The sequence below is a fragment of the Micromys minutus genome, assembly GCF_963924665.1.
Source record: "Micromys minutus genome assembly, chromosome: 28".
In the NCBI taxonomy this organism is placed as follows: Eukaryota; Metazoa; Chordata; class Mammalia; order Rodentia; family Muridae; genus Micromys; species Micromys minutus.
The window spans coordinates 35,284,754-35,311,196 of NC_137963.1; positions in this window are offsets into that span (position 1 = coordinate 35,284,754).

Consider the following 26,443-nt stretch of genomic DNA (forward strand, 5'->3'; position numbering starts at 1 on the left):
TCTCTCTCTCTCTCTCCCTGCCCCTTCTCTCTTCCTCTCACCACAGCTGCCATCTTGAGCTAGGCTTCACATCACAGCGCTATGAGAAAGTACATTTCCTTCTGTACTCCCTGGATTTCTCAGATATTCTGTTACAGCTCAAAACAGAGTAAGACAGGGTGTCTTTATCTCCCTTAAATATATAGATGCTTTCCCTTGAGTTCAGAGCCAACCTTCTCTATATATAGTGAGTTCTAGGTCAGCTAAGGTTAGGGTTACAGAGTGAGATGCTATTAGAAAAAAAAGGTGATTCATGTGTAAAAAACATAATCTCTCCACCATCCATGCATGGTATGAGAACAGCGGCAAGCATAAGAACTGATATGTAAAGTGTTTCCTCATAACACTTTAATTTATGCCGTTTGAGATTGGGTCCCATACAGCCCAGGCTGGCTTCAAACTCTCTGTATGGGTCGGTTGGCTTTGACCTAGCGATTCTCCTGCCTCTGCCTTCAGAGTGCTAGAATGAATGGCATGGACCACCACGCCTTAAAGTGCGTTTAAGTGGTTTTGTTTTTTAACCCCATCTTATAGTTGGTAAAGCACCTTTCAAAGCTATTTTCAGTCAAATCCCATAAGGATTCATTGAGGGAGGCGGGGGGGGGGGGGTATGCGATGTGAATCCACTCATATGTGAGAACATTAAGACTCCTGGAGTCAACACTGTTCTCAGGTGCCGAGGTCTCAGTGGGTTGTCTGGAAGTTGAGCCCAAGCCTCTTGCCTTTTAGTCCTATATTTACTGCACCGTGTAACAATGATCCAAATCAGCTCCGAGCCGAAGCCCTTCAATGTGGAGTCTTTTCTCGTAGTTGGCTACAAATGATATATAATTTTAATAACATATGCTTATTTCCAGAGAAAGGATTTTATCTCCATTCTATGCCAATGTTATTTTAATGTGTGACATTACATAGCAGGCTGCATACTTCTTCATGAGAGAAAAAAAAATTAGGAAAGAGATGTTTGCATGTATCTATTTTGGAAGATCCATTCTAATTTAAGGAAGTGCAATGATTGAAGCCCCAGACTTCAGAAGAAATTAGAATAAAAATCTTTGTTACATCTTGACTCTCGCCTCCTTTGAAGAGCCAAAGTCAGTCTAAGGAGAAGCCTGGGGAAGGCTCTTAAACTTCCATCATGAATTTAGTGAAGGAGGTGTGGACCGGTGGGTCAGAATCCAATGTCTCTTCTTCCTCAGGGCTCCCAGGGGTCAGTCACTCCATAACAACGGAGCGACAGTCATACCCAACCTTATTTCTATTTAATCCTTCCGGATTTACAAAGCCCATTCCCAGCTACTTTTTATAAACTCTTGTGAGAAAGGCAGTCTGGGTAATGAACCCAGTATCGAAGCTGTGACAATAGGGCTCACCGATGCCATCCTAATTGAATTTACATGTAGTCTAATCTTATACTCTTTGGGTTCCCCTTTATGACACTCTCTCTGGCCATGTGGTTGTGAGGAAGATCATTTTGAGAATTAGGACTTTTTAAGCTTTTTACCTTGTTCCATGCTAAAAGTCACTGACCAGATTGTAATACTGAAGGATCCACGTCAAACACCTTAAAATAAAAATATAGGCTATAATTGAAATCTGCCACTGTGGCGTCTACAGGGTAATTCGGGGGCTTATGGATTAGAAACAAAAGCCAAGACACGTTTATTTATCCAAGTTCGCTGGGGTTATTTTTATAGCCAGTTGGCTGTCTTCTTGTCACCATGAGATTCTCCTAAGTGTAGATCACATGTGAGGCAGCCCAGATGTGCATTTACCGAGGCAATGGTGTCCATGCACACGTACCTGGATGTGCACGTTCCAGTAGGTACGACAACATTTTCTACAGAGGTTACAAATCAGACTCCCAAAGACAAAGCTGTCTCTAAAACAAGAGTCAGAATTCTGCTCTCCCAGGTCATGTCCATAGGCAACGTGAGCACAAAGCTGGCCCTCCAGGGATTTAGAAACACTGTCCAGTTCCCTGGGTGGGCAATAAATCAGGATGTCTCTGCTTTGTTAGCCAAGGCTGGGGTGGTTGCAAGGGAGCCATTCTCAGTTCTGAAAACAGTCTCTAAGCCACACAGTGCTTCTTTCTTTTTCAGCACACTGTGATCCTCACCGCCTAGCTGTGTGCTCTTTAAAAAAGTGTCTACTTGCTAACACCCCCTTTTGGAATGGTAAGTGGCAGAGAGGAGGCTTTCTCTTCTTAAAGGTTTGGTTAAGCTAGCATGTGAGAGCCAGTTTGCGATGTGCCTGTGCTTACCTTGTCTGGGATTATCTGTGCCTCTGCTCTGCATGGTGGCTAGGGTCATTGGTGTGACTACTCTGGGGCAGCTGCTCTGTTGCACTGTGCCTGGTGTGGTATCGTCTGTGAGCATACCTGCACGGCGGGGCTCTACGTGCGTTCTGCGGGCCTATGGAGCCATCTCTATGAGCACAGTGGTACAGCTGGGCTCCGTCTGCGCTCTGCAGGTCTGTGGAGCCATTGCTATGAGCATCCGGATAGCGGTCTGGTCATCCACGCAGTCAGTGCAGTCTTTCTTAGGAATGAGGTTCTATTCCTGCTTCTCATTCTTCTGTGGATCTCTGCTCTCCAGAGGAAGCAGACAGTGCTCACCAGGAGGAAGCATGGCCTGGGGAAAGGTGGAAAGCAGATCTCTGTAGAGCAGCGTGCTCTGCCTTAGGTGCTCCGGAAGGAAGCAGGCAAGGAAAGCAGCTAGCGTCCCAGGGTGGAGAAAGGAGAGTGGCGAATGCAAAGTTTCAGTGTGGCCAATAACATGCCCGCGAATTCCAAAGAAAGTGGATGATACACTTTAGCCCCTCTGCATTGTGAGAAAGTAATATAGACCACAATTTCACTGTTCTCAAGAGCAATAGAATATGAGCTACAGTGGTGTTGTCAGTCGCCATGTTTTTTCTCTTTAATAGTGAAGGAGAAATAGACAAAAGTAATTGTAATACCATATCCCTTGTAAGCTGGCAGTATCATTTCAACACGTTATCAGTACAAACATCCCTGCAGAGGTCTTAACCCTTTCCCTCACACAGGCTTTAGAGCGTAGGTTTGTTTGACTCTTACAGCACACACTGTTTGGAAACAAACCACATTTAAGAGCACAGTAGGTGTATAGTGCTACCCTATTGGGCAGTTTGTGTAAAGTATTAGTGGTTGTGTAGTGTTGGGCAGTGCATGTAAAGCCCCAAAGGAGCAGGACAACTGTGATGGGAAGCCAGTAGCTTCTGCTTTGGGAAGTAATGACTGGGAGAGAAGGCGTATGGCTGCCGTCTCCCAGTCAAAGCATATACTTTAGTGTTTGCATCTTTCAGTGGCTCCTTTGACAAGCTCAGAACTTCCTACCAAACAGCAAAACAACAGCCTTCGTCTTTACTGATCCCTTACTGCCCACTCCTGTCCAGATCCCTCTTCCTGCTCTTTGACATCTCCACGTTGGGTATGCCGACTCTCCCACACCTATGGTCTGTTGTTGACCTCTTCCTATGCCTACCGCCCGGGGTGGCTCTGACTATGTTTTGGAGTCAGGGTCCTCATGTGGCCTAGACCAGCCTCAAACTTGCTGTGTAGCCAAAGATGACCTTGAATTCCAATCTCATTGCCTTCATTCAGCAAGAGCTGGGGTCCAGGGCATGTTTGTCACGTCTAGTTTACGTAGTTCTTAGGATCAAGCCCAAGGCCTTGGGCCTTCTAGGTAAGAACTCTAACAGCTGAACCACATCTCTGTCCAAGCTTTGTTTTAAAAAATATGAACAATCTCTGTGACATGCTTAATGGCCCAGTTTTTTTTTAAGTGTCACTAAAAGAAGGCAGCTATAAAATTACTTGTGTAATGGGTGTGTCTGTCTCTATCTCCCTGTCTCCCCCTCCCTCCCCTCCAAGTGTGTATGTGTGTGAGTGTGTATGTGTGTGTGAATGTGTATGTGTGTATGAGTGTGTGTATGTGTGTGTGGGTGTATATGTGTGTGAGTGTGTGTGTGTGTGTGTATGTGTGTGAGTGTGTGTGAGTATATATGTGTGTGAGTGTGTGTGTGAGTATGTGAGTGTGTATGTGTGTGAGTGTATATGTGTGTGTGAGTGTGTGAGTGTGTATGCGTGTGAGTGTACATGTGTGTATGTGTGTGTGAGTGTGTATGTATATGTGTGTGAGTGTGTCTGAGTGTATATGTGTATGAGGTGTGTGTGTGTATGTTAGTGTGAGTGTGTGTGTATGTGTGAGTGTGTGTGAGTGTGTATGTATGTGTGTAAGTGTGTGTGAGTGTGTGTGAGTGTGTGTGTATGTGTGTATGTGTGTATGAGTGTGTTTATATGTATTTGTATGTGTGTAAGTGTGTGTGTGAGTGTGAGAGTGTATGTGTGTGCTTTCACTTGCTGTGATTCTTGATGTAATTTGTATTAGACTTTGTACAAGTCTTTTAAACTTAAATTTTCTAATTTTTGTTGTGAGAATTTCTTTGTTTTTTACAGTGTGAAATAGAAACCTAGAGAAAAGCTTGATTTTTGTTTTTTTTGTTTTTTCTTCATCTAGCAATGTCCCTTGCCCATAGTTGATGTGTTCAGATTAAGTACACACAGACATGATAATTCCCATTTCTTCCCATGGCAAATGTTATTTCTTCTGTTTGATACTTAGGTCTTCCACCTGACATGTTTGCAAAGCTTCTAACTTCCTGTATTCACTGAAGGGACAGTAAAGGGAACAAGCTCAAAACGGATGATGCTTGTAAGTGTGTGAGTCACAGGCCCAAGCAGCGACAGCTCCCACTACATCTTGAGAGACATGATGGGGAACAGGGACACTTAGGAGACATATGGCTGAGAGACTGGCACTTCCAAGAGTGGATTTTACAAAGTGAGGTAAGATGACACAACCCTTGACCACAGTGAATATCTGGTTGGAGGCTAATCAGGTAATAACTTCAACCACCTTCACATTCAGTTTTCCTCAATGAATGGCTTGGGTCATGTCATAATTTCTTAGATATAAATACATGGAAGGCAGAAAAAATAAAATAAAAAAGAGTACAAGCTTGGAGAAACTCTCAGAGGTTTAAATATGTTGAGGTTTTCGAAGCCTCATTCTTCTAATATTTACTTAAGATATTTTGCTGCCTTCAAAGCTATTAAAAGAGGATGCTCAAAATACATCATTTATTAGGATGAAATTTCATAATGAAACCCACTATTTTGAATGAATATATCCTAAAATGCAAACAAATAAGTGATAAATAATGAAAAAGATATAAGCAGCAGCTATGAGAGCAGGGCTCTATAATAATAATAATAATTATTATATTATTATTTATATTATATTAATTAATAATAATAATTATTATTTATTATCTCATGATAAGTTGAATATTGTTAATTCCCCAACATTCTCACTCCAAAGTTTTCTACAGATTCACTACACTGGGATTTCATAGTCTTTTCAATCTTCATAAACATTAAGAAAATTATAGAATTCAGAAACTTAGAAAAATTATCAGAATCTCTCTTTAGTCATTTTCCTTTTGGCAATACATTCTCTGTTCCCCTTTCCTATCTGTTTAGTTGGTCATATATTATAAATAGGTTAACATTTTGGATATTTACATCTTTATCCCATCTGGTCATAATTATTTCTTTTTCTGAAGAAACTGGGGGTAAATTATAGCTGATTTATTTAATGGAAATCAGGATCTAGAAATCTATAATAATTCCATAATAGTCAGGGTCTTTGGGCATTTCCCTGATGAACTGTTAAGATTTGTAATTAGGTACTTGAGATACAATATTTTTAACACTTTGACACTAGATATCAGATAAAAATATATGCTTTTAAAAAATGTAAAATACTTTTCTTTGAAGAGAGTACTTACTTTTGAGAAGACAGGACTAGAGAAATAAACCACTCTCAACATTACAGAGACTACTAATATGAAACTTTTTATGCATAGCCTAGCATCTCTGATATTTTTTGACATAGTCTACATGAACAGTTATTACTGATTTCAAACTTAATGGCCACATTTAAAGTTAGACATTTTAATGTATTACTACATTTACTTCAGTGTTTTACTGCAACATTTCTAACTCTTGAGTCCTAAGCAATAGCTTTTTTTAAAATTTTAGACTGTTTATAGGAACATTTTAGCTATTAAAGGCAGAGAAAATACTACACATTATAATGTGGTCAGGAATGATCAGGTAGTAACCTCCAAGGTGTCAAACAGAAGGAAAATACCTGTCTTCTGGAATAAGGCATACAGCACAGGAATACAATGAACTTTGTTCAACTGAAACCTTAGTCTTTCCGGAATTAATGTTAGTAGTAATGTCCACTTCTCCAAACAGCTCCCTTTGTCTTCTCTAAAGACTTCTATAGCCTGTACTTCCCCTCAGATTCTATTGATTGCCGATGAATTGCTAGCAGAAGGTATTTGAATTTGGTTTCCTATGTAGAATCACATGAAATTAATAACAGTTGTTTTCTCCACTTAACTGTGAAAAAAGTGGTTCAAACATATGATATTAAATATTTCATATAAATACAAAGACTAATTACTACTACTACTACTACTACTACTACTACTACTATTATATACTTCAACTAAAAGAAGTTTTAATTAAAATTTATAGCAAAGGGTAAAGAGTAAATGTCAGAGCAACATGGATTTTAGCCCTTAAAAGGCAACAGCATAATACTAAGAAATTTCTAGAAGCACTTCTGGCAGGAGAGAATCTGAGTGTTTCCACACTACCATGGGAAACATATCAATAGAGGAGTAATCAAAAAACATAATGCACAGTAGAACTATAGAAAGAGACCCTTGTCCTCGCAGGACAGCAGGTGTAGAGTCTGAGTGAGCTTCAAGGAGGTGTAATTTGAAGGAGGTGTAGTTTGATGGAGGTATAGTTTGAAGGAGGTGTAGTTTGGAGGTGGTGTAGTTTGAAGGAGGTGTAGTTTAGTTTGAGGGAGGTGTAGTTTGAAGGAGGTATAGTTTGAAGGTGTAGTTTGAAGGAGGTGTAGTTTGAAGGTGTAGTTTGAAGGAGGTGTAGTTTAGTTTGAAGGAGGTGTAGTTTGAAGGAGGTGTAGTTTAGTTTGAAGGAGGTGTAGTTTGACAGACGTACACCAGGGGATTGCCCTGTATTGACCTTGGACCTTGGGCCTGAAAAGGCTGAGCATGGCTCATTCATTACACCATCATAAGTCCCTGAGGATGGCTCATTGCATCATCATAAGGTCTCTAAGGCTGGCTTATTACATCATTATAGGATCTCTGAGGATGGCTCATTACATCATTATAAGGTCTTGGTGGTGTTTTTGAGAGGGTCATGTGCTTTGAGGATTCACTTTTCCTCCCACACAAAGCAGAACTGGTTTCCAGAGCACCATGAAGAAGAGAAACTAGAAACGGTTCTTGGTTTCATGATTTGAGCTGTGGCTCTAAACATCCCCATGTTAGAAAAGCCTGTGAATGTCGTTCCACAAACGTATCTTATGGTTTCTTCACACTTGGAGATTGCCATTCCCAATGATTCAAATGCAATGATTTTTTTTCCTCCAGTTTTTAAAATGGTGAGAGTGAATACAGATGTGGGAGAGTCCATGTCTGCTGATGACTGACAGAGCCATACTGGTGAGTCCCAAGTAGGTACAGCGAGCTAGAGGCAGTTGAGATGTGTAGTGGGGAGTACATACAGTATAGCATTGTGACATGACCTCTGAACTTATGGAATTCATAGTGGTTCACCATGGTGGTCAGGCATTCCTGGTACTTTCAAGCAGCAGTACACCAATCTGCTGCAGAAGCTGGTGCCTCTTACTGTTACTTTTCCCACTTTTATTTGACCAGGCTCTGTGATTTTAAACTCTTAGAACTTTGTGCAACTTCCTTCTAACCCTATCTTTCGGTAAGTTCTTTGTTGTTCTGATCATCCTTCATCAGGAGAACTGAGTTAATATGGTGAAAAAAAATGTCCCACCATCCAGACCACCCTGCAGCCTCCCAGAAAGGGTGTCAGGCCACGCAGATTAACTCTCCTAAGTTTAGCTGGGATTATCATCAGTGGTCCCCACAGAGGATCAAGGTGTCAGAAATGGATTGGTTGTTGCATAAAAACTTACCTCTGGTTCTTTTTTTTTAAAATAGGGGCCATGACTATATCCCTGAAGTTGATACATCATTGTTTTAGAGACTTTTAAGATAAGTTATGGTAGATTAAAATATTCACCATCAAATGTACCAATCTGAAGCACATTAGCTGTTTATTCCTATTTTTTTTTTCCAAATGAATGTTCTCTTTCCCTTTTCAGCTTGCAGAGTAAAGAAGAAAGCCAGGATCTTGACAAGAAAGAGCCCTTTCTCTACACAGAGGACATGTGAGAAACAAAGACAGTTTAACCAACCAAACACAACTACCGCCACTCATTTTGGCTCCCAGGGCAACTTGTCTTTGTTGGGTTCATTGTCTTAAAAATGCCTTTAAGAAGGGTTTGCACACCCACAAAAGTTCAAGTTCAAGTTTGGCACGCTGGACAAAATGGGATTTCCAACTCATTTATTTTGGGGACTTTTGCCCACCCTGCTCCTTGAATCTGGTTGCCAAAAATCTCCTATTTTTGTTGTTCTATGTTTTTTATCTTGTTGGGGAAGCTATTGGGTGAAACTTACAGTATGTGACTCATCTTACCAAGAAGGGGACAGTGACTATTTTATGACATGAGGTCTTTCAGAGTTTTGTATTCCTGATTGATTAATCACCCTGAGACACCCTCCCCCCTTACCCTATGTATTGATGATGCAAGGTTTGGATACAATAAAGATTCTATTCTGAAAGATGATGCTTCTTTTACGTACACTGTTAGTTTAACTCCCCAGAAAGCCTGGTGCCCTGCTATGGAGACATTCTCAACAAGGTAGCAGATCTCTCTCCTGTGCTGAGTTCGTAGCACATGGATTGAGTGTGGGTTTAGTTGACTGGTTATAGAGAGCTCAGAACTCATTCTGGGTATAATCAGAGACAGACTTTACTCCTCAAAAGCACCACCCAGGAATGAATGCAACTCTTTCCCATGGCTCTGTCTTATCCCCCAAGCTTCCAAATGAAGCTGGTGTCTTCTGTCTTCTGGCTCAAGATTTTAGCCATTTTGTTTTTCTCCAGATCTCACTGTCTACTTTCTTTTCATCTCAGCCTAAGGTGTGGCTTCATCTGCAAGGTGTCTACTCAGCATTGCCCTTCTCCATATGAAAGTTCCCCTTTTCTTTCCCAGTTCTTCAGCATTTCAACCACACTTCTTACTGGCGCTTCTGGGTTTTCTCTCCTTGTCCCTGTCTTTCATCTACTCAAGCTTTCTTCACATCTTCCTAGACAAGAGCAGAGCTGGGGCTCAGAGGTAGTAAAAAATAAAGAAATCATTAAAAGCAGCAGGTCAGACTTTCCTTGGGGCGTAGCATGACTGGAGGGGAGGACTTAGGAATATGGTCACTTTAGTATCTTTGAGTTCTTACACAAAGGGACCTTGCACCATGGTGGTGGGGTGGGCTTGTGGCCACAGAAACTTTAAACCATGGAAGGTCCATCAGTTAATGTTTAGGATACCTTATGAGAGATAAAGTTCTTCCTGAGCAAGGATTTATGCAACTCCATCATCATGGTCCACAGGGTCCTGAAAGGCTCCTCCAACAGCACCTGTGAAGCTTGATCCCACTTTACAGAGATGGTTGCTTGGTGCTCCCTCTTCTGCTTTGAATAAAGTGAAATCCTAGTAACACAGAACTAGCCTAGCTGTAGTATAAAGCCTTATGTCCCAGCTCTATAGAAAACTTTCTGAAACTTTGCTGGTGGACTAGTTATTGGGTTTGTAAACTCTGCCTGCTATTGGCTCTCTTTCAACACCATGTGACTTCTTATGCATTGTCCACGGGACATGATCTTCTTTCTTAATTCTAATATGTTAACTCTGCATGAAAACTGATGCTCTGAGTTAAGTGAGGTGTTTTAAGTGCTCTGGCACACTGAGGCCCTGAGTACTAGGGCTGCACCTCTGGGCAAGGCACTCCCCTCCTTTCTACCTGTTGTCCCTCTCACATGTCTTCTGTTTCTGACCCATCATTCCTAAATCTTATATTCAACTGTCTTCTCAGGCAAATGACTTTCACTCAGTGTCCATTGCTTACAGGATTATAAGATAAACTTTAAATTTATTAATTCTCTGCAATTGATTGCACACAGAGTGAATAAAAGAGTAAAGGGGGGGGAGAGACAGAGAGAGTCAGAGAGACAGAGAGAGAGAGAGAGAGAGAGAGAGAGAGAGAGAGAGAGAGAGAGAGAGAGAGAGAGAGAGAGTCGGGGTGGGAGAGAGAGAGAAACTCTTTGAATTTTCTTAGAAAACAGGAGAGTAATTGTTTTAAGGGCATTTGTACAAACTAGTACAGGCTGTACCAAGGCCAAAAGAAGAAGTTTTGAGTTCAAACGAGACCCTTTTTATCTCCTGATGCTGGAAAGAGCGCTGATTTATGTAGCAGCCGGGACATGCCACCTTAGTCTTGAACCCGTAATAATAAATCACCTCAGCAAGTAAACGTTCCCTCTATGGTTTCCAAAGTGCCTTTGTTTGCCGGTCTGTCTCCCCCCTCCCCCTCCCCCTCCCCTTCTCATTTATCCACAAAGCCTTTCCAAGCAATTTTAGACCTCTTGCCTTGTTAAAACTTCAGGAATTCCATGTGAAGTAGTTTGGGTAGATGATGTTACGGTCATATAAAGTTATGTTTGGCCGTGCTGTTAAATTGTCTTCCAATTAAAAAATTGTGAAAATAACCAACCCATCTTTGTTTGGAGTCCTAGCTTATTATTTTTACTAGTTGTGGTGTGACTTGTGACTTGTTATCTCCGAAACTAGTCTGCGCCTGTTTATGTGCTTGTGTGAGGGTTAACTAAGGTAATTTAAGGGCTAAAGAAATTGTTGCATTTGGTGATTTCTTGACAACGAGATGGCATGCCCCAGAGGCACCCCATTCTTCCTTGAGTGCCTTTTGTTCACAGAGCTTTGCCTGTCTATGAATTTGGGTTTGATGATGTGACTGGTTAGAGGATCTGTACCAAAGCCTCAGTGACCTCTGTGCTGGAGGAACTGCTTGTTTTCTTCCTCTTCCTCAAATTACTGCTAAGCGGAAGTTCAGAGTCAACATGAAGAGTTGAATTGTTGGTGCCATTGTCAATATGCTTGGTCAATACACAGGTCAGGTGTCTTCCCCGATCGCTCTCTACCTAACGTTTTTGAGTTGGGGGGTCTTTCACTGAACTCAGCTCACTAACTGGCTATCCGTCTGGCCCCAGAGGTGCACTTGTCAGCCTCTCAGCCAGGAGTACAAGTGCATGCTACCACAGCTGACTTTTTTGTCTTTATAATGGCGGCTAGGAGTCCACAGTCCTCATGCTCGAACAGGGGTAGGGTAGTGCAGGGGCCGATGTGGCCTCCATTTGTGGTGCCTGCACCACTGACAGCTATTTCGAACTCGGCAAAGTCCTAAGGGTTTGAAAGAAAGACACAAGTCTATTATTGGTGTTACCAGAAAGTTTACTCCATCTTGAACTGCGTCTCTCAGGACAGCCTGCAGTCACCCCACACGGACTGAGGTCCCAGTATTATACCCTCAGGTAATTACAGGGAGGTATGCAGATTTCCTAGCTGCTGGATAGAAGTTACCCCCGAGGGTGAAGTTTGTAAGCTGAGGCAGCTGGAGACAGGAAGGCCAGGTTGGAGTGGCTTGTGACTGGGCCAAAAAGCAAAACAAAAAGGGGGCATGTGTCTCTCCCAGGGTCGAGGCATGCAAGCAGGCAGAATAGCTAATCTCAAGAGGATGCAAGAGTTGGGATAGTTATTCCAACAGGGTAACACTTCACTGACTCCCCAGCCCTTTTGGGGTTAACTTTTTATTAATGTCTGTGACCTAGGTCATTTTTAAAATGAGGTGTCAGAGTTTTTCTTACACAGCTCCTATATATCAAGACTTCCTTAAGGACAGTGTTTCTCACCTGGAAGTTAAACTTACTAAGAATCACCACATTTTAATTATTAATTAATTATCTTATTTACTTACATTCTACATGCCCCCCTCTCAGTCCCCCCTTGCAGAGTTCTTCCATTAACCCTCCTTCTCTTTGCTTCTGAGAGGGTGTACCTCTGGTCATCTCCCCTCCCTGGGGCATTAAGTCTCTACCAGATTAGGTGCATCCTCTTTCACTGAAGCCAGACAAGACAGTCCTATGTCACATAATGTGTCAGGGGTCTCAGAATAGCCCATGTATGCTCTTTGGTTGGTGCAGTGGTAGGGTGCACACATAATATGTTTGGCTTCATTCCTAGTGCTGGGATGGATGGATGAATGAATGAATGAATGAATGAATGAATGACAACAGTACTACATTTACCATACATATAACTGTTGTTCTCATAGTCAAGTTTTAACATTCAAGTATGATTTTCTAAAAGGAGAAGGAGGAGGATGAGGAGGAGGAAGAGTAGGAAGAGGAGGAGGAGAAAGAGGAGGAGGAGGAGGAGAAAGAGGAGGAAGAGGAGGAGGAAGAAGAGGAGGAGGAGGAAGAAGAGGAGAAGGAGGTGAAGGAGGAGGAGGAGGAAGAAGAAGAAGAAGAAGAAGAAGAAGAAGAAGAAGAAGAAGAAGAAGGAGAAGGAGAAGGAGAAGAAAAAGAAGAAGAAAGAAGAAGAAGCTGCCACTGTCCTGGGTAGGGTTTGACATGGTTTCAAATATCCTTGTATTATGGGAAGAGGAGAAGTTTCTAATTTCTTCAGCATTGGATTTTTGTGTATCTGCATAGCAAAATACCATAAGAAAATAAATTCAGCATAAGCAAATGAAGAGCGTAATGCCCTTGGCTGTTTTCATCAATTTTTGAATCACCCTTTCGTTTGTCAAGAGTTCAAAGTGAAGTCACACCATTGTCACAGTGTCTAAGTATTACCAGTGACAGGTGGCAGGGAACTGCCGAGAAAAAAAACAGGTGTTCACCATTCCCATCTGCACCACACAAGTGAATACTTGAGAACAGCAGCCTTACCGAGGGGAAAATGACCATGAATGTTACCCACTTTCCCAGGATAAAGTTAACCTTGATAGTAAACGTGAGATTGCACCAGTTTTAACCTTGTAGGTTAACAAGGCCATTGTTTGAACACTGACAGAGAAAAACACTGTCTTAGGGCTGCAATTACTGTGATAGAACACCATGACCAAAAACCAAATTAGGGAGGAAAGGGCTTATTCAGCTTAAACTTCCAGATCACTGTTTATCATCAAAGGCAAGGGCTGATGGAGAGGCCACGGAGAGGTGCTGCTTACCGGCTTGCTCCTCATGACTTGTTTATCCTTTTTTCTTATAGAACCCAGGACCACCCACAATGGACTGGGCCCTTCCCCACCAGTCACTAATTAAGAAAATGCCCTGTAGACCGATCTTGTAGAGGCATTTTCTCAATTGAGGTTCCCTCCTTCCAGCTAACTCTAGCCTGTGCCCAGTTGACATAGAACTTTTCAATACAAACATTTTCAGTGATGAGTCCATTTTCACATATGCTAATGAGCCAATACACATTTCCTTCTGTGCAAATTGAATATCTGTGCATGTTTGTATGTCTGCATTTCTGCCCTTATGTATACCTGGGCTCTCTATCTGTAGATGTAACCAACTATAGGTTAAAAAAAAAGTGGCACTGTGCTAAACACATACATTTATTTCTTGTCACAATTCCTCAAACAATACAGTGCAACAATCACTTACACTTCTTTTATAGTGTTTTCACTATGAGAAATAACCTAGGAATGATTTCAAGTAGATGATAAGATGCAAAGGTCACTTTTTTTTTTTAACACATAAGAGTTTGACTATCCACAGATTTTGTATAGTCAGGGAACCTTGGGACTAATTACCCCACAAGTGTTGAGAATTTGAGTGTGTTTATATATCACAAATACAGCATATATATAAGCCCATGCAGTATAAGTTTGTATCAACAATGGCTCATATCTCTATGGCTTATTAAGAATGAAGTTCTCCAGACGATTAGGTGATTCCAACAAAACTTACCACTTCCTTGCCTCTCCCCTCCCCCATCCAATGATGTCTTAAGAGGAGAATTTAATCCTTTAACTCTCATTGCCATGTATTGCTTTTTTCTGAAAAATTGAAAGCACAGTATGATGGAGAAGTTTAAAACCAATGCTTATCAGCCCGATATTGATGGCTTCCCAGATAAACAGTATGGGTAACAGCTGCTTTCTGACTGCTGCATGCCAACACATATGTAATATGGAGAATTCTTTGTACCAAGATGCTGTGTGTTGAGGCTTCTTTTGTTCAGGTCACCTCCTGGACCAGAAGTGCCAGGTTGCCGGACTTCTCCATAAAACCACCTTCCATCACTGTCCATGAAGACATACAAGGTTGCAGAAGACAGCCTCTTAGTGATTCTAGCCTTCAGGACACCACTTCAAAGAGACTAGATCTTCTTGTGAAGTCTCTACCACATCTGGGTCCCTCAATCCTTTCCTCAACTTTTTTATAAAAATCTCCAACCTCCATCAAATGTTTGGCTGTGGTACCTGCATCTGTCTCATCCAGCTGCTGGGTGGAGCCTCTCAGAGGTCAGTTATGCTAGGCTCCTGTGTGCAATTATAGCAGAGTATAATTCATAGTGTCAGGGATTGGTTCTTGCCCACAGGACGGGTCTCCAGATTGGCCAGTCATTGGTTGGCCATTCCCTCAGTCTCTGCTCCTCAAGAAGGTCAACTGGACCTTCGCTCAACCAACCTGGGCCCTTGGGAACTCCCAGAGACTGAACCACCAACCAAAGAGCATACATGGGGGATCTTTGCACCCCACATATATGCAGTAGATGTGCAGCTTCATCTTCATGTGGGTCCCCAAAAACTGGAGGGGCTGTCCCTAACTCTGTTGCATGCCTGTGACTCCTGTTCCCCTAATTGGGCTGCCTTATCTGGCCTCAGTGGGAGAGGATGTGCCTAGTCCTGCACAGACTTGATGCATAAGGCTGATTTGGTACCCAAGGGGCCTCCCCATTCATAGAAGAGAAGGGGAGGAGTGGAGGGGGGCTATTCAAGGTGAGGAGGAACTGCTGGGTGGGGGGTTGCGATCTTGGATGTAAACTGAATAAATTAATTAATTAATGGGAAAAAGAAACTAGATCATAGTTTTATTTTTTAAAAGTACAGTTATACTTGCCATTTTCTAGAACACAAAAGTTATAATTTAGATCTTCGTTATTTAATATGACAGTCTCAATATTTGAAGTGCAGCCAATCCAAATCCAGATGTACTGCCAGTGTGATTTTCATGCACAGTTTTGGCAGCTTGGAAATAAAGTTGCAAAGAATTTTATTAAAGATTTTTTCCCCCATGTTCACATGGGAATGACATTTTGGGCATATTGAATTTAACACTGATATTAATTTCCTTTTAAATCCGTGCTTATCCAGTAACTCAGAATGATGTAGATGGCTTGTGTGGTGTCTCTACTGGGCAAAGAAGGTTCTAGTTATATGCAGAGATCCTGAGGTGATACGGAAATGCTAACCTACATCTTGGCAAACCTCATTCTATTCTACCTGGAGGCCGTGTTTATGAAAGAAGGGAGGTATCACATGGCCTAAAGGATTCTACAATGTCTGGGGCACAGATAGGCTGGCAGTGTCATCCTCCTGTTGGGCTGTGTTTTCAGTGTCCCCCACTTTCTTTTTACCTGGAGCATGGAACGTGGAAGGACCGAGTTACTGTGTAACATTCCTCCCCTTTCCCCTCTCCCCAGAGATTTTCTCTCCTTCAGAGTTTCTGTATTATCCACCAGTTCCTCTAGTGATTTGATCTTTGTGTCCCGAGCTACATGTTATGGGTGCCTTAATGCCTTCCTTATATGCTAATTATATAATTTGTACTCTTATGCTTACATAAGACAGAAATTGCTATTCCATCTGGCTGGTGATATTATCTGATAGCAAGATTGGGACCATCTTTGACACATGTATGCATTTATCTAACATTCCTTCACATGCTCTTGACATTCTTAAATTGATTAATTTTGCTTAGTAAGCAAATATCTGGGTTTATTACTTGACCCAACTTAAGATCCTTTGAGTAGATGCTTGTATTTGTCAGGGTTCAATAAAGGAACAGAACCCAATAGATTGTTTGATGGGATGGCAAACTGTTTATATGCTTTTGGTAAAGCAGATGCATTTATATATACTTTACATCTTGTTTCTTTAATTTTCTTTTTATTGCATTTTCTTGCATTCAAGAGAGTCAGGTTTTTATAACATGGCTACTGTGCACAGCAGCTCATGGAAACCGTGGTTTACCTGAACAAGATCAAGCGGATCACAATTCCAGTCTGGCTGGGAGAAAGGCCCCTGAAGTCCCCCTTGGTGGAGGAGCGATTGGCAGCTGAGCAAGAGAGGCGCATTCTCCTTTGGGGATCTGGCTGGTGGAGCTGCCCAGGCCCCAGTGGATGCCTTACCCCCATATGAGTATAAGCATCACTAACAGTATTTAGGGCTCATTAGTAACAACAGAAAAGGGCTTGAGACTGGGAGAGGGCAGGGCAAGCACTGGACAAGCTGGAGGGAGGTCGTGGAGAATGGATATGATCAAAGTACATTGTATGATGTATGAAAATTGGAAGAATAAATAAAACTATTTTTATTAAAATCTCAAAATTGTATTTGTTCACTTTACATTATAATATCAGCCTCCTCCTCTCACTACCCCCTCCCACAGATCCTCCCACTATTTCCCCTCCTCCTTTTCTCTGAGAACAGAGAGCCCCCCCATATCATTGTCCCAAAAATATTTTTTAAAGAGTTCTTTTTTGATATGACACATAATTTATTTCCTTTCAACTTTTTTATTATTTGGGAAGCCATATCCTATTTGGGGGTATATACGTATCTACTATTTGTGATATATATATATTTCTGTGTGTGTGTTATCTTGTAATAGATCCCATGAGTTATTATTTTTACAATTATAGATCATATTCTTAATTCTTCTGTCTAAATTTGAAGAATACAGTTAAACAACTCATTTGATTCTTTCTTTCTGAGATCAAGGAATTTCATACATCTTAACTTATATTTATGCCTTCAGTCCTTCAATCTTGTTATGGATATATTTCTATGTTTTTAGTCATGTTTTTATTATAATATTTTATACTCTACTAATCTCCTAAATAATAACTATGAGCTAATTAAACCAGTGTTAACTGGTTAAACTGCTACATCGACCTTTTGTCAAGGATGTGGCAGACTTGGATGAAGATACACATGTATCATTTAGATTATATACTAACTAGTGATCTAGAGGATGGTAGAGAAAAGCAAGAAGGAAAGTAATGGACCACCTTAAATTACTTGAGCAGGTCAGTTAATTTGTCTCTGCGTGCCTGACTTGAAAGCGATTCTTGCCTTGCCTGGCCTCAGAGGCCCTACTTTCTCAACACAGATGCTAAGGCAGCGAGTGACTCTAGAAAGCTGGCCAGTTTTGTAAAACACCACCTCCTGGTTTGTTGATCAGCTATGGACGGGAGGCATCTCTTGTTGCCTAGGAGGTGTGTGTGTGTGTGTGTGTGTGTGTGTGTGTGTGTACACGGTAACATGATTCTTCTACTTTCTTTTTATTCTGTCTCAGTAAATTCATAAGAAACACAAGGTTTTAACTTTAAAATCAAACAAAAACTTGGGCATTTCCCATCAAGGTAAAACTCAGTGGGAGATTTTTTTTGTTCCCCTTTCTGGTTCTTCAGCCATAAATATAAGCTTAGGTTTATGGCTCCCAAAATAATTTTCTTATCTCTCAGGAGTCAATAGTATTTCTCTGAGACCCCTCACTGTGACATGGGTGGGGACCATCTGTAATGTGCGCCACTGTCTCTGTGTCTAATGGGAAGGGTAGCAGGACTGAACATCAGTTTTCCTTTGAACAGTGAGTGGGCTGAGGTCTGTGAGCCTAGAAATTTTCCTGCGTTACCACAGAAATTGTCTGCTGGTTCATTTCTTTGTCTTCACAGAAGAGCCGATTTCAACCCTGACTGGCTATTCCTCTTTGTTGTTATTCCCGTTAAGCTGATGGGTCAGTGATAATTAGATGTAATGAGTCCAATAGGGGATTCCATCTTCTTGCCTTTAGTGAACAATGCCTAGGGAGAGACCACTAACCTTTGTTCTGAGTTGATAGACATCTGTCCTGTCTTAGGAACAACGTGAGCACCTTCCTTCCCCAGCCTCTTAGGCTGATCTCTTAGCTCAGCTTAGACCTGAAGGATACAAAACAGAGTCAAAATCACCTGAAAGTGGAGGAGGGGGTGGTCAGGAAGTCAAGATGTGGGGAGGAGCAAGAAGAAATTGCCAGGCAGGCCCAGGCAGTTTTGTCTTGCAGAATGTGCATGGGAATTTGTGAGGAATAGATGACTTTCTTAGAGTATATGCCCACAGCTACAAGCAACAAGACAAAGTGAAACAACACAACCTGCTCCAGAGGAGTATTGAAATTGATGTGAGTTTCTGGATTGGGAAAGTTCTCTTTGGGGAGAGACTATCCATTCACTTACCTATTCATCAAACCTTCCGAGAGTACCCACTGTGTGCTCTCTTGGCGAGAGTACCCACTGTGTGCTCTCTTGGGTCATGTGTGGCCCTGGTGGAAATCTGGTTCCCAGTGGTCAGAAGCTTGAGACTCCATTGTATGACACTTTGATATCTGAACATTGGGATCCTCTCCTACACGGAAAGAGACACGTGTTGATCTAAAGTGAGAATTCTCAATTTCTTTGGCTCAGGGCTTTGTAGTAGAGCAGTCACAGGGGCAGTTCCTAAGGAGCAGGCCGCTCACTGTGTCATTCCTTGACGTGCTTGGCTGGTTTCCATCCTGGTTATGTGTGAATCTGAACAAGTAGACCCATAAGCATTGTAGATGCTAACACAGGAGGCTACTAATGGCAAGACTGGACAAAGAAAGAAGTGTCAGACCTGCCTGAGATAGCCAGGAGAGTAATTCTGTTTAAGCCACAACACAGTTTTTAGCATTTGAGATGCCATTTTCCAGGACAAATATTTTATCTTCATATGTGAGCTTCTCACATGCAAGCTTCTCTCCAGTCCACTTTTCTCACTAGAATGATCATAGTAGCACAGAACAGACACTGAGGCAGACTTTGAGGACATTGCTGATGAAACCCTGTGGTTAGAACATAGCAGGGACAGGACTGAAGTGATGGGCTCTAACCACCTGCCTTATTTATGCAAGCACGTGATGTTAATACTGACTGTCAATACTGGAAGAATCTAAAATCACCCAGGAGACAAGCCCTGAGCATACTGTGATAGGTTATCTAGACTAGGAGGCCTGCCTTGGATGTGGGTAGTAGCATCCCATGAACTGGGGACCTAGGCTGAAGAAGCACAAAGTAGACTGGACACTAGTGCTCATCACTCTCTGCTTCCTGATTGCGGATCCAATTGACTAGATGCCTCCTCGCCGTCCACTGACTCCTGCTCTCATGATTTTATCTGCCACGATGGAACATATCTCTTCAAAGACCAGAAAACTGCTTCCTGTCAGGTTGTTGTTGTCGTTTTATTTTGTTTTAGTCTTGGGAGATAAGTTAATAAAACTGCCCACTAGGAAGATTGACCTCTTGACCTGGAAGATTATATTTTTCATTGGTTCTTGTCTCTGTGTTGCAGGTTTCACACTTGCCTTTGAAGACATAGCAGTCATGTAGTTATAATTTGCAAGAGTGTTTGTGCTGTGGGGTAAGCAATCAAAATGGTGGAGGGGTGTTGTGTCTCAACCTTCATGGATGGCAGTAACATCAGCCCTTCTGGAGACCAGGCCTACTAATCTATTTCAGCTCCTCCCTGGGTGTAAAGAGAGCTCGCAGCTGCTCACAGCTCAGAGCCCCTGATGCCTACTTTCTCCTGTTTCGCTCTCAGAGAAATATGTTTCCTAGAAAGGTCTGACACTTCTGAACCGGACCCTGGGCAAGGAACCCAAGCACTCTTGAAAGCACTGATCAATTGAAAAGTGGGAAATATTTTCTCCTGAGACTAGATGAGATAAGAATGTGTAAAGGGCTAAGCTTGAGTTGACAAACAGAGGATAAAATATAAGTGTGGCCTTAAGGATCCTGTTGGAACCATTTATTCAGCATAAAGATTCCCAGGCCCACTGTTACTGCTTTAGCTATAATAAGTGGTAACTGGCAGGGTCTTACAATTGGCCAGGAGGGCATCGTGTCTAAACACCTTTTCTCAGTTATCACAGTTCCGCTCAAAAATTCGATGAGATAGGTAAGATTACAATGCTTGTTTTGCATGCCAGGAATAAAGCTACAGCCCATTAGGCAATCCATCTGGGTGCACATAGCTGCAAGTGGGGAAATCACTATCTTAAACTCTGGAGTCTGACCTCAGGGTCTGTGTTCTGATCTCTCCATACCCACTTGTCAATCTTGGAAGAGATGAGTGATCCGGGAGCCAGGAGCTCAGCATGCTCACCACACCCTATGTTATCAGGACACACTTTAAGGCTTTTTGGTCTGTCTCTCTAGCACTGGCCTCTAGCATTTTCCACAGATGCTAAAAGTCTGGGTCCAGTACCCACTACTTGACAATTGCCTTTTATGAGACATACCCATCCTCCATCAGTGCTTGACAACAGAGGTCTCTGGGAGTGGAAGTTGTGCTGACATACCCCATTCACCTAGCACATCTAGGAGAGAAAACAGGACAGACTTTAGGGTTCCCTGAAGTCCCTGCATCTCAGAGAACCATTCTTGATATAGAAATCTGAACTGTCTTTTATAGTGACTGTTCTGGCCTTAGTTCTGTTGGTGTGATAAAATACCCTTAAGGGTATTAAGAAACGTAAGAAAAAAAAGAGATTGACTTTCACTCATAATTACAGTTACAGTCTATTAAGAAATCAGGGCATGAAGTGGATCATCTAGTCACATCAGGTTCATATTGAAGAGTAGTCAGAAATGCAGGCACGCATGCTCTCTTACTTGCTTGCTTGTGCTTAGCTTGATTTGTTCATGATTACACAATTTAAGACCCATTGCGTAGGGGATGGTGCTGCCTGCAGTAGTTAGGTCTTCACACATCACTTAATTAAGACAATCACCTACAGACATGCCCACAGGCCAACCCAATGAGAAAACCCATCACTGAAACTCCCTTCAGAGGATCCTAGGTTATGTCAAGCTAACAATTAGGGCTAGCCAGATCAGTAGAATTGTGACAAAACTATTATTTTGGATACATCTTTACTGGAACTATGGGATATCCTTTGCTCTCAGAGCTTAGAATATCCTAATGTGTGGAAGCGGCTTCAGGGATCCTGCTAGGTCTCTTACAAGACAGAATTCTAACAAGATAACAGAGAGATGAATAAAACCTCTTCATCTGATCACATCCATTCCCCCAGACAGCTTCTGATTATGTTAGGACAAAGTCTAAAAGTCCTCATCAGACCTTCAGGCCTTTAAGAATTGGTTCTTCCTACATCTCCAGGGCCATCTGTCCACTCCCCACTCACTCAGAGGCCTCTATTGTACTGATTTTGTGGTCCTCACATGGGCCGACTTGTTCTTACCCAGGGTCTGTCTGTTGCTCTCCATTCAGCGTATGCCCATCTCCCTGTGACTAGACTATCCCTTTAGATTTAGTGCCAACACCGCCCAGGGCAGCCTTTCCTGATCTTCCAGCATAAGTGGGGCCCTCTGTCACAGTATCCCAAGGAGACCCCAAGTAAATGTGTATTGACCTAGGTATATTTGACATAGGCACTTCCATATTAAGATGTAATGCCTTAGAGTTATGGGAAATTGGCAAAGCCTTCTGCTAATAGGTCAGACTCAGAATTAACAAAGCCTCTGTCTGGTCTAACACAATAATGTTAACAGCGTGTGCAAATATGAGTATCTACAACCAGTGGATCAGTGTGTATAAAAACTAGCAACTGCTGCTTCCTCCATCCCAGGTTTGCCTACAGAGACTCCTATCCAGAGTATTTAACTGTTCTGGCTGTGCTGTACATAATAAACCTACTGAGGTTCTAGGCTGCGTAGACCTCATCAGCTCTCTCACAGCCACGAAACCCCAGCCTTTGCATCTCTGTATTTCTCCTTTCCTCATCCCCAGCCAGTTAAAATGGCTGAGCCATTCAGAACACAGCAACCCCATATTTCACACCAAGTATGGGGCTACAGCACCATCACACTGTGGTACTGACGATTCTGTGGTTGACATCTCTCTCCTTCAACAATCCTGTGAGGTCATAACCTCTGTCTACCCAGCAGAGTTCTTCATTCCTGATGACCATCTTGGTGCTATGCACACAGCAGGTATGTAAATATTGTTTGCTACAAGATGTGGATGAGTCACTGGGAGACCGGGCTTCCAACCACTCCTTCAGAGATGGGTTGAAAGAAACTGGGCAACTGAAAGGCAAGTGATGGTGTCCTCTAATGGAGGCTCGCTTCCAGTCATGTCTAAAGAGTTCTTCAGAAAGAACTGGGCAAAACTACAGCAGCCGGGTGTAGGGGAAACCCGGGAACCAGGCAGCCAGCCCCTTTCCAAGAATAGATGTTTCTAGATTGGTTTCAGAACAACAAAGTCTATCCCAAGAAAGAGAAACTTACTTCTCAGTAGAAGTGGCTACATTCCTAGTGTTTTCTACTCTATGATAGCCAGGGTGGTGGAGAACTCAGAGCTCTCTAGTTTCCATAGACCAGAAACCTGAAACTCAGAAGGAACGGCTTACTCCGGAGCTAAGGCTGTGGTTGGCAACCAGATCTCGGGTCTCCCAGACCAATTCTCATTTCATTATGACACATTGCACTTTGATTTGGGGCCACGTTGGAGGTGAAAAGAAATCATTAGAAAATGAATGTTTCCTGAAATATCACCTGCAATTTGTTGCACTCAGAGTTTCACACTGATAAATAACCTCTCTCTCATTAACATGCAGGCGCCCTACAATTAGCACCCTCATTGGCACTGTGTAAACAGCTTCTCACTGCGCCTTTTACCTCTTTGTTCAAACAAAGATTTCTGTTAGCAAAGCAACAAGGAGGAAATTAGTAGCAGGTGAGAGCTTATTTTTAATTATATTGAGATTGACTGTTGTTCTCCAAATCTTCTCTAATTCCCCCAAGATATTTATTTGCAGACCCGAGTTCTCAGTCCGTGAAAGCAACAGCCATTTCAGAGCTTTATTTACTAAATGGAAACTCTGGATGGCAGCGGTGGTTTCCTGGCGTGCTGCCAAGAGAAACAGCGCGGTGGGGGTGGGGCGCGGTGGGGGAGGAGGTGGTGATGTGAGATCCAGCTTCTATCTGAGAAGCCAGGCAACCGCAGGCAAGTAGGGAGCATCACAGGCTGATGGGCAAGCCTTCTGCTAGGTGCCCAAAGCAAAGCAAAGACCAGCCCGCAGTAACTTTCCACTCCTGCTGCCGGGAGTCAAGGCGCTGGCTGTCCTGATCTTACGGGACCAGATTCTCATTGGTTGCCAAGGATGAGAAATGGTATCTGCCAAGGATGGAGGGACTGGTTTCTGACATCATGTGGTCAGAATAGTTAAAGGTTATCGCTTCTTTTCTCTGAGGCCAAGACTCTCTTTTGAAAACCCTGGACAACTTATATCCAAACACCAAACCTTCGCACCTGCTAATGTTTTCCATTTTGAAATTTCTCTCCTCTGAATTAACACCATCTCTCTAGAATTTCTCACAAGTTGGGGGATTCCATACTGGAAAAAAGATCTCCTTGCTGCATGACAACTTCATGTTCTATGTTGGAGGTAAGGCCTTGCCTCCTGGGCTTGCTCCAGTCTATACAGACCATGTTTCTTTAACTATTTTTGGTGGGATGCGGTTTCCAGAGTCCTCTTTACTCTGAATATCATCCTTTTCCTGATTGAGGACTTGCCCTCCTCACTTTTCTATTTTGTTGACTTTGGGTACTTGCTAGAATAGTCTCCTTTTAAAAATCTACCATTTTTATATAGGAACAGAAAAGTCCTCTTAATGAGGGATTGATTGGTCGCTGCACACAGAAACATTTTATTTATGTTGTCTCGCTCATCCCATTAGTGGTTAAATAATTTGCATCTTATAACATGTTTCCTTTTTCATAGAGCACTTTTGTAATGACCACAAGAGAAAGACAAGGTTGTGGCTGTTGACCCCATTTCAAAAGTGAGGAACTAGCCCTCCAGAGGGCACGACACCCATCAACACCCAGATGTAGGCTTCCACACACCCCCATCCCCTGTCCTCTGATTGACAGGCCAGCCCTGCATTCACAACACAGATGGTTCTGTTTAACAGATTTGCTGGAAAGAGGGAGGAGGACAGAGAAACAATTTCTGGGTCAGTGGACCAAGACTTTAAGTTCCCTTCTCAAGTTCAGCATCCTTTATTTCCTGGTCCGTCATCCTCTGTTCTATAAAGCCAGGCGATAAGAACTGTCTCATGGCTGTGAGGCTGTGGCATGAAATATTCATCTCCATTTGTAAGCTGACTGGAGAAGATGTAAGCTAGAACTCAAATCTGGATTACTTACACTGCACACATGTTTACCCTAGGCTTTATAACTTCTCACCTTCTACCTTCCTCATGCAATGCTTAAAGAAAGGAGCCAATAATAGAAAGAGAAACAGTTTTAGATAGAAATCCAAGCCAGGAAAAGTTTAGTATAAGTTTTCAGTTCTTTTGTGTCTAAGGCAAGAATTGAAACACAGCTTCCCTCTCCCTTTTCTATCAAAGGAAGCCATTCCTGAGAAGTGTCTGGGATCTATCACTTTCATTGTTCCGTCAACAGCTCTGAATGGCACATCACCCAGGAGCCAGTCACAACCTGAGGGGAGAAGTCCATTTGGGAGGTCAAAGGTTTGCTCTGAGTGTTGTGTTCCAAAACTGATCCCCAGATTAGTGATCTGTGCTTTAGAAAAGACTCTTGGGAAGGGGGTTTGAATACAGATGTTTGGTTCTGCTCCAGAGGTCCATGGGTGGTGTCTTTAGTCTTTCTGAGACCGTGACAGAGTGGGAGCTGGGTAGTCCTGTTCCTTTCACAGGCTGATGATGGTGTCCATGACCGTGGGAGGTAAAACTTGCACCTCTCCAAGTTAGAGATCTCATCTTTGCCAGCCAGTTGCATCTGGACGCATGACCCATTGACTATCTTACTTGGGTATGGTTTGGCTTTGAACAGTCATTGGGACCTTTGCAGCCTGAAGGCTTGGAAACACAAGGCAAAAGAGAAGTGCTTTCATCTAGGATGGTTTTAGAAGAGGGTCTTGTCAATCATCGGTTAACAGAAGAGGCTGGGCGTGGCTCTTGGGTGTCCTGGCTTGAGCAATGCTGCCATGATGTAGTTCTTCTGTAGGACCTCTGTCTAACTTAGCAAATGCACCTGCTAAAGGTTTATATATATATATCCTACGTCTGAATGCTGAAGAGTGTCTGCACGTTAGAATTAATGTCAGACTGAGACATGATAAATATGATTTTAGTGTTTTTCTGAGAAGCTTCAGTGGTGTACCATTTTATTGTCTACTGTCTCAAAGGCTTAAATCTCTTTTTGCTGCCTTCAGTTCATATGATGAAAACATGTGAAATCACTGGGATTTATATAGGCAGATTTGGCAGCTCCTTATTTTTTTTTTTAACTTGGACTGTCAGATATAAATCAACGTTATGGCACTCTTTCCAAGAATATGTTAGAATGTGCATGTGTTGGGGGAGACGACATAGTATTTCTATTATAATTTTGTTTGTTAGGTGTGATTTGAATTGTTTGGTTTTGTTTCATAACATTCACAATTTGTGGTTATTTAACCGGTTCTCCTCGGCTGCCCTTACCCCTGGCTGTCAGATTCTATTTTTGCTTCCAGCCTTTATCCCAGCCCATTCCCTTCCGCCTGTCTTTCAGAACCCAATTCTGGCGGTACTTTGTCCAAAAAGCAGCCCCCCCCCCCCAATAGCTCTATACCCATCTTTCCTCAGACTTTCTGAAGATGTATTGCTAGGTCCTTTATAATGAACATTTATTGTATATTTTATAGTTATCAGGTATCTGTATCATATTAATCTAGTATGGCATGAGTTGCTCTGTTAGCTAACTGTATTGTATTTTCCTAACCCTCTGCTGAAGTTCATCACATGCAGGGTCCATATTCTCACATCTTTTTTTATGCCATTAATGACAAGACCCCCAAACCAGGCACATGTGAACAGTCAGTGGCTGCCTTTCACTTCATCAGCAGTATATTCCACAGAGGCCTCTATTTGCAAACTCTCTTAAGGAGCAACAA